This window comes from Suricata suricatta, chromosome 1 (assembly GCF_006229205.1).
Source record: "Suricata suricatta isolate VVHF042 chromosome 1, meerkat_22Aug2017_6uvM2_HiC, whole genome shotgun sequence".
In the NCBI taxonomy this organism is placed as follows: Eukaryota; Metazoa; Chordata; class Mammalia; order Carnivora; family Herpestidae; genus Suricata; species Suricata suricatta.
In genome coordinates this window covers 17,308,312-17,315,082 of record NC_043700.1, presented here as the reverse complement: position 1 = coordinate 17,315,082, position 6,771 = coordinate 17,308,312, and positions in this window count along the sequence as shown.

Genomic DNA, 6,771 nt, shown 5'->3' with positions numbered 1-6,771 from the left:
CTATTTTTGTTTTTATAATAAAACACAAGCATTAAAATTTTGGTTTTTTCACATCAATTTTAAATGCAAATAAGACTGTATATTTGAAATTATTTTTTATTGTAAATTAAAAAATAATTGGAAACCCAAACTTTAAAGTTAAGTCAAGAAGTTAGGGTTCAGATAAATAGTACTAGAGTGTGGATAGTAGATTTAGAAATTTAAGAATAAAAATCTTGAATTTAGTGGATTAATTTAAAGATTATCATAGTAGATTTTTCAACAGGTTTTATGAACCCAAATGAACAAAGGAGACAGTGTAGATGAAGCAAGAGCAAAGAGAGATAACCCAAGTAGAGTCATCCAAACTTTGGGTCTGGAGACTGGAGAGCAAGACCTCAATCGTGATCATAAAGATTTGAGTCTTCTTGGGGTACCTGGGTGGCTCAGTTGGTTAAGCGTCTGGCTTCGGCTCAGGTCATGATCTTGCGGTTCGTGGGTTCGAGCCCTGAGTAGGGCTCTGTGCTGACAGCTCAGAGCCTGGAGCCTGCTTCTGATTCTGTGTCTCCCTTTCTTTCTGACCCTTCCCTGCTTGCACTGTCTCTCTCTGTCTCTCAAAGATAAATAAAAACATTAAAAAATTTTTTAAATAAAAAAAGATTTGCGTCTTCTTGACTCTGTGGTAGGATGTGATAGAATGGGAGGGAGAATCAAATGTGGAGGTCTATTTGGGATATGCCCAGTTCCAGATGATTTCAAGATTTATAATTAAAATTGCTGAGAATGAGAATCAAGGACTAGGGAAAACAGATGGGTTGGGGTTTGAAATTTGGTTGGCGTTTCACTCACACACAAGGTAACTATGTGACGACCAAGGTCAGGCCCACAGGAAGAAGATGCACCTTTTGGTATAAAACCTACGACAGAAGCCATTGAAGATAGAACTGTGACAAATGGATTAAGGAGAAAACAAGGACTTGAGAGACAAAGCAACCAGGGAGGTGAGTTTTTTAAGATAATACAGTAAATGGGGTCATTGTGCAGGGTGAAGAGGAAATAGATAAAAGGAAAATCAGCCACTAGTTGTTCCATCTGAGATGTTTGCTTTAGAAAGACACATTTTGGAAGGATTCTGAGAGTAGAAGGCATTTTATTAGAAGTAAACAGTGAGCTACCAGGAAGACAGAAAGAAAGTAAAGTAAAAATAAAGAATAGTTATGAGGTCAAAATAGAAATGAAAGGAATGTTTGTTTCATACATTTCTTGAGATCAGTTAGCTAAGTTAAAGTATCTTAACTTGAATGTACTTTGTGGTGTATCAAGAGGCTCGTAATTACAGGGATAATATTCCACACACTACACACTAGTACTGTATTTAATGTGATTGTTCTCCTTGTTCAGTTGATTGAATTAAATTCCTTTCTATTTTATTGAGCTGTCTAATTGCTCCATTATAATTTCTATGTATTCCCCAAAAGACTAGTTTCCTTATGATAGAATACAATGCAATAGCCCACGGAGATAAGCAAAGCACAGGCATATTACCCGTCCTTTACTTGAAATAGAAATGTATTTGTTTTTGTGTTAAAATTAGATTGGATAGGGAGATGAATTCTATTAAATTAGACCACAGAGAACTTACATGAATATGAATGGAGGGCGTGTTTGTTAGGTGACTTTCCAGTTGTGTCCTGAAATCTGAGAAGAGAAATGCTTGGCAAAATTTCTTTGGGGAAGTGCCAGGAGGTGGCCTAAGTCATTGCAGTGTCCTTGAACATCACAGTTCTTGGAAAGCTTGGAGGCATTGGAGGTCTATGTAACTGAGCCGATAAAACATAAAAGAAGGGTTCAGTTTTGTCCATTGCTAGCTCAAAGGTTCATATCAATGAGCAAGGAAGATGGCTTTGTTAGCCATATCTGAAGATGATCGGGGATTACCTAGTTGTTCAGTTTTGTGTATATATATTTTTAAACTATACAATTAAATCTATAGACTTTGAGTGTGGGTATAGGTTTTGCTGAAAAGCTCAAGAACATATGTAAGGAGAAAAAAAAAAGCAGCTTACTCCCATGTTCTTGACTTCAATGAATGTTAACTTTCTATTTGAGAGACAGAACCTGAAGTTAGTTTGGAGAAGATAACCAAAATCAAAGGGAAACAAAGAAACTAGTCTCACTCTCTGTAATTAAAGGGAAGTGAATACAACGTGAAAACCAAAAGCCATCAGGAGCAGTGGAAACTACTCTGTCAGCAGAACCAGAGCCCTTGTGTGTGTGCTTTTCACTTCCAGGAGCACATGGCTCATTAAGTGCTTCCCAAAGAGAGGGGGACAGACCATTGCTGGGAAGTATAAAGAGCTAGTCATGCCTGCAGGCTAGCGGAGCATGTCATTTACAAGAGTGTACAAACTGGAAAGTGTATTCTCTTGAAATCAGAATTGTCTGTCTCTCTATATATTTGGAATCTCCAGATCCAAAACAGAATAAATCAGCAAAACAAACAATAGATGTATTATGTATATTTTCTCTTTCTCTCTCTCTCTCTCTCTCTCTCTCTCTATATATATATATATATATATGTGTGTGTGTGCGTGTGTGTATATATATATATATATATATATATATATATATACTTCCTGTAAATAACGGTTGTGTTTGTTTGTTTGTTTTTTGAAATCAGAGTCTTCTTTTAGCCAGAGGTGTGCTACTAATTTAACTAATTTTGTTGTTCTTACTGACAGTGGTTATTCAATTCAAATAAGGAAGTACAGTCATTTGGTTATGGTGGTCTGCTTATTTACTCTCTTATTTATCAAGAGAATTGTTCCCAGTATTTGCTCTGTTATTATTGTGATTTTTATCTTTGTGGAATACGAGTTTTCCAATCTGTAAGGTTTTCTGATTTCTGGGCTTCGGTTTTTCTGTAACAAGAACAGGCATCTTTGGTCAATCTTCAGTTTTGAAGTCATATTGTGGTTAGATAGATTAGCCAGAGAGTGCCCCTTAAGGTCGACCCGCTCAGATAAAAACTCAACACAACTTGTTTGCTTTCCTTATAGTGAATAAATAGTATTGACTTCTGCAAAAGATTGTCTTTGATTCTTAAAATTTTGAGGACTGTTAGATATATACAATATATACTTGAAAAATAATCCAGAAAAGTTTAAAGAGTCAGAAATAGGTCTTATCCTGAAAAAATCTTTATTCAAAGTGGATATTTTTATTTTTAAAGTTAAAAATATTTTTTTACATTTATTTATCATTGAGAGACAGAACACAAACAGGGGAGGGGCAGAGAGAGAAGGAGACACAGCATCTAAGCAGGCTCCAGGCTCTGAGCTAGCTGTCAGCACAGAGTTTGACGTGGGGCTCAAACCCACAAACTGTGAGATCATGACCTGAGCTGAAGTCAGAGTTCAACCGACTGAGCCAACCAAGCACCCCATTTTATTTTTAAAGTTTTAAATTTATTTTGAGAGAGAGAAAGCACAAGAAGGGGAGAGGCAGAGAGCGAGGAGAGAGCAAGAATCCCAAGCAGGCTCCACATTGCTAACACAGAGCTCTATGTGGAGCTCAAAATCATGAACCATGAGATCATGACCTGAGCTGAATTCCAACATTTAGCCGACTGAGCCACCTCTATGCCCCTAAAATGGGTATTTTTATTATTTTTTATTTTTTAATGTTTATTTATTTTTGAGAGAGAGAGAGAGAGAGATAATAAGAGGCAGAGGGGTAGAGAGAGAGGGTGTCACAGAATCCAAGGCAGGCTGTCAACACAGAGCCTGCTGCAGGGCTGGAACCCATGAACTGTGAGATCATGACTTGAGCCGTAGTTGGATGCTTAACTAACTGAGCCACCCAGGTGCCCCTGAAATAGATATTTTTTAAAGAGAAATCTGTGTCTAACCTTATCAAAGTTATTACCTAACACTTTCTTGTTAGGTAAAAGTTCCTTGTGTATGTTTTCAAATATTGTCTAATGTTTAATGAGTTATTTAAAAATTTTTAAACATAAATGGAATTATACTATATAGAGGTTTCTCAAACTTGTTTTCCTCATTAAATAAATCTTGTCCCATATTCTGTATTCAAAGAGAGCTACTTAAATGACTTTAATGGCTGCATAGTATTGATAATCTAAATATTCCACATTAAACTGAGCAAGTTGCCTCTGTTTTAAAAAATGATACATACATATATATATATATATATAATTTCACTTTATTTTACTTTACCTTACTTTTTTATTTTATTTTAAATTTTTAGAAGGAGAACATGGGCAGGAGAGAAATGCAGAGAGAGAGACAGAAAGAGACAAAGAGACATTTCCAAGCAGACCTCACATTCAGCACAGAGCCCGACATGGAATCATGACCTGAGCTGAAGTCAAGAATCACTCAGCCAAATGAGTCACCCAGGCACCTAAGAAAGTCCCTCTTGATGATCCTTGGTTGTTTTTACATTTTTGTGACCTAAGAAAGTCCCTCTTGATGATCTATTAATATTCCTGTCTTGAAAATCCTTCTATATTATATTTATGAACTTGACAAGTGACTGTAGAATATCTCTAGTTGTGGAATTGGTGGGGCCAAAGGAAAATGCCAATTTTTGAATCTGAGTTTTAAAATGTGTTGATATTTTACCCTACTTGCAATTTTCTGATATTTAAAGATATAGTCTCAAGAAGCTATTAACTACATTTATTGTAATCAATAAAATCTCATTTACAATCATTAGGTAATAATCTCTTATTTGAATAAAAAATAAACATGAGTTTTGTGAATGTGGTGAAAGTATTTTATTATACATACAGATGATGAAATTACATCTCAATTTAATAGTAGGGTGACTATTACATTTAATATTAGGGCAACTAAATGTTATATGACTTCTAATGTGATACAATATAAAGCATAGTAAGACTTATAAAATGTACTTGCCAAAAATATTTACCCTATACCTAATGAAATCCTTCCATCTCACTCTCATATTATAGAAATATGGATGATAAAGAAAGTTGAATGATATCATGAGGAAATAATTGGACAAATCTGGAAGGTGGAAAACTATAGCAACTGGACTGGATTCTTCAATATGTCAATACTATTTTATAATAAAGATGAGAGAACTCTTCGAGATTAAAATATACCCTAAGAGACATAATCAAAAAATGGGAAAGCTTGTCTTTTATTGTGTTTTGGTTTAAACAAATACCTTCTTGTGCCAGAAAACAAAGGCACGCTCAAAAACCAAGAAGATGGGCGGATTCACCTTGAAAGTACTGTCACTTGTGAAATTTGGGACAATTCGTACATCCAAATGAATAATGACAGAAATATATTACAGAAAGTGAATAAAATAAATTCAAATCAAGGGTGTTAAGATATACAGACTGCTAGTTACAACATAAGTAAGTCACAAAGTTGAAACTACAGCACAGGGAATGTAGTCAGTAATATTGTGATAAGGTTGTTTTGTGACAGATGACGGCTACACTTGGCGTGGTGAGCACTGAATCATGTATAGAATTGTTGAATCAATATGTTGTACACCTGAAACTAATATAACACGTATGTTAGTTATTCAATTTAAAAAATAAATAAAATAAATTAAAAAGTTTATGACTCCACTCTGGCAGGAAAAAAAATTTAAAGAGGAAGAGGGAAAAAGAGTTCTTTTTTGAAGAAAAATTCCAGCTAATAATATATATTTTAATCATAATATTATAACCACCATCATAATAATGTATTCTGACAACAATCATCAATGAGTTAAAACCTGAGTGAAAGATGGCTGGGGAACCTGATAATCACCTAGTGTCAAATGATCAGACAAAAGAGAGCAGATCATTTACAAAGATAAAAGAATACTTCTCAATGATGACATTTGGAAGACGCCATTTTAAACAGTCAAGTTTAACATCTGCAATAATAGGACAAACTGATATAAGCCTCCCGACGTGACAAATTGAGAAGGACATATCACATGAGTGGTACACCTGCCCGAAATATTTATCCTGAATCTAATTATGAAGAAATCATCAGACAAATTCAAACTGAGGGATATTTTGCAAATCAACTGCTCTTTTAAAAGACTGAGGTCATAAAAGACTTAAAAGCGCAGACTAACAATCCGAGATTAAAGAGATGTGGCAAGTACATGTAAAGTGTGTGCTTTGATTAAATTTTGGGTTGGAGAAAACAATAAAACCTAGCTATGTTAGGGCAAATAGGAATATTTAAATATAACAGTATATTTAGTAAATATGTTACATTTATATTTACTTAAAAATTGTTTTAAGTTTATTTTTGAGAGAGTGAGAGTATGTGTGTGCATGTGCTCGAGCAGGGCAGGGGCAGAGGGATGGAGTGAGAATCCCAAGCAGCCTCTCTGCACCTGTCAGTGTAGGCCCTGATGTGGGGCTTGGACTCACCAACCATGAGATCATGACCTGAGCCGAAATCAAGAGTTGGACGCTTAAATGACTGAGCTACCCAGGTGCCTCACATTTATATTTCCTGAATGTGAAATTTGTGATGTGTTTATATGAGAAAATATAATAGTCCTTGGGAAGTGCTCATTAATGGATTTAGAGAAAAGTATCATGATGCCTGCAGTTCACACTCAGATGATTCATCCCTTCCTCTGGCTCTGCCAAACATGTGGTTATAAATATATATAAATGTATTTGTGTGTGTGTGTGTGTGTGTGTGTGTGTGTGTGTGTGTGTGGAGAGAGAGAGAGAGAGAGAGAGAGAGAGAGAGAGAGAGAGAGAGAGAGAGAGAGAGA